This window comes from Misgurnus anguillicaudatus, chromosome 8 (assembly GCF_027580225.2).
Source record: "Misgurnus anguillicaudatus chromosome 8, ASM2758022v2, whole genome shotgun sequence".
In the NCBI taxonomy this organism is placed as follows: domain Eukaryota; kingdom Metazoa; phylum Chordata; class Actinopteri; order Cypriniformes; family Cobitidae; genus Misgurnus; species Misgurnus anguillicaudatus.
In genome coordinates, this window is record NC_073344.2 from 45550001 (window position 1) to 45553057 (window position 3057).

General features: G+C 28.1%; 1 long non-coding RNA gene across 1 annotated transcript; it reads right to left on the reverse strand.

Moving 5' to 3' along the window:
- Positions 1-683: 683 nt before the first annotated feature.
- On the reverse strand, positions 684-1936 carry LOC129417374 (uncharacterized). Its single transcript, XR_008635751.2, has 3 exons — positions 1416-1936; positions 1111-1315; positions 684-1014 (listed from the first exon to the last, which is right to left on the reverse strand). It is a non-coding gene; the product is annotated as an uncharacterized lncRNA (long non-coding RNA).
- Between the last annotated feature and the right edge of the window lie 1121 nt (positions 1937-3057).

Here is a 3057-nt window from a genome sequence, read left to right on the forward strand (position 1 = left end):
ATGTTAGCTCTTGCAGCCGACCGCATGACCTTAAAAATATGATATACAAATGTAAACTTAATGAAAAACAAATACATTCAATGTTGTGCTACTTTGATGCCTACAGCTTTGTACAACATTACGTTAAACATTACTATTTAATACATTGTAAAATTACATTTTCCAAAAGTCTAAATATAATCTTTAATTGTTAATAAATAAAAGTAGGCATACGTTCAAAGATCGTAAAAATCAAACATATGCCACAAGGCACATTAAGTCATACTTGCAAGTATAGAAATGGGTTTGAAAAAAATGAAATGCATATAATCGTTTTTCATTTATTTAAATTTATGTTTTATTTATAATTTTAGTTGGATGTACTTCCAGATGAAAAGACAACATTGGTTACCATTAAACTTTAAATTATATTTTTAATTAAAGACTACACACCAAATTAAATGTCACTGCCTCAACAATCTTTAAACCAGTGAAAAAAGTAATACTTTTACTATTGTTATTTTAATTTAACCTTTAATTTAACAAGCAAAAATTATTATTTATATCTATACACATGTAACTGCTCAATTTGTAATTACTTTTTATTTTACACATTTTAAAACACAAAACAAGATTCATTATAATAATAACTTACATTTTTAACAAACCTACTAACTGTTTAATGTTTTAAAAACTCACTTCACAAAACACAACCCAAGAATCACAAATATTTATTATATTAAAAAAACACTCTAAATTACAATGACAAATGAAATAAAACTTCTAATAAAAATACAAATTTTTTGTAAGTTCAATGTGCTGATTACTCTGTCACAGTCATTATGGCCCCCTCATCTGACTCTTCCTCCTGCTCAGAGTTAACGACATCTGAAAATGAAACATATATTTTAATTACAAAGAGAAATTGCATGCAAGTTCACAATATAAAAACAATACTTTACACTGTAATGAAAAAAATCGGTTATTTACCATTTCTCAAAACGGAACCATCTTCGTGTTCAGGGTTAAAGACATCTAAAAATAAAACATACATTTTAATTACAAAGAAACTTCCATGCATGTCCACAATATTAAACAATATACACTATAAGGAAAACATCAATTATATACCGTTTCTCAAAAAATCCTGGGCAGCCCTTGCTGCCTCCAATTCTGTTTCCATATTAACTATCTTATGTTTTGCTTTGGCCAAATCTCTTCGTAACAAATTCATTTCAGAATCCATGCCGCCAAATTTTCTCATCACAAGAACTCCAAGTTCCGTGACCTCCTCCTTGATCCGATTCCTGGGAGTTGTAGGATCCAATGCCGAATACTAATTTAAAAAATCATCAAGATACATAAATCAAACATAAACATTTTGAAAAGAAATCGTTCATTCCCCCAAACACCAAATATCTGAGTAGGCTACTTACTGCTACTAAGCGGAACCTATCTCTCAATCGAGAAAATTCTTCTCCGTCCACACAAGGAATTTTGGTAGGGCTACTGTAAGCCATTTTATCTATAAACAACATTAAACATATTAAAAACAATTGTATTAGCAATTGAATCTGCAATGCCAACTCATTTTCGTATATAGACAAAACATACCTCCACAAACAACGGTTAAACGCAATAGAGTGCGACAAAGGTAATGCAACTTTTACTGACTTTTTCCATGACCCATTTTATACACGCCCAGAATTTCACAGAATCCGTCACATCAAAAGTCTGCCTCAACATCACAGGCAGCAAATTAATCCGGGGCATTTCCAGACCAGAGACCTCTTCTTCTTTATTCTACAAGTCTGCCAATTCGAATTAACATCCGCTGCGTCTCCGGCCCTGAGTCCTCTGATGTGTGGGATACACCTACCTGCAATAAACATTTAACAGACGGATTTATCTAAAGAAATACACCAATATAGTAATTACATTGTTTTTTTTACAAATATGACATTTACACACACACTGTTAAAACTTTTACTATGATCTACTTTTTTTTTGGTAAAACATTTTTACACTTATAAATATTAAGTAAATTTGAAAAATGTGAAATCTAGAATATTTCAATAATTATGTGTTTTCCAAACACAATTAAATTCAGAAGATATAATAATCACAAATAAGAAAACAAAGCAAAATACATTATTAATAAAGTCCACGTTAAAAAATTTAGTAGATATCACACTTTAAAAAATAAACTAAATTTACTTAAAATATAGTGTATCATTTTTGCATCCACTTCTTTACGTAAGTTTTACTTTAAATTTTAAGAAATTGCATAAATTCTTTATAATTTCATTTAAAACTTGCTTTAAAAATGGATGCAAAATCGATGCACTATATTTTTTAAGTAAAACCCAACCTTTTTTCAGTGCATCAAAGAGCTTAAAGCAATTCAATAGAAATACAAAGTGAAATATACAAAAAATAGTAAATATCATTAAAAATGTTAAGTAATATAGGTGAAAATTTTATATATAGGTGAGAATAAATCAGTTGAATTTACCAAAAATGTTTTTAATTCACACTAGATCATCAATCAATGATAAACAAAAACTTTATTGACAAGTAAAACACATGATATTAAGTCTATTACGTGTCTAGCGACAAAGGTTCCGAGCATGCAAATTAAATAAAAAAATAAATTAAAAACATTTTAATTTATGCAGCTCATTGTTTTGTAACATTTACCATGCACTGTTTGACATTTTTGGAGGGTGTCACGTTTAATGTCAACTTAATGTCATGTGTTTTAATTGTGTCAATAAAATAACGAGTGTAGTACAATTATTTGTTTATTATTTATAATTAATGGTCCAGTATGAATTAAAATCCCTTTAAGTAAAATCAACTAATTTATTTATTTAAATAATATTAACAAAATATTTACTTTTTTGTAGAATTCACTTAGGATTTCTATTGCATTGCTTTAAGTTCTTTGATGATATAAAATGTTTTTTTAAGTGGACTGCATTATTAAAGACAGTTACTTTGCTTTATTATTGTCTTCTCAATTTAATGGTTTTTCCAAACGTATAATTATTGAAATATACTAGATTTTACAGCTTT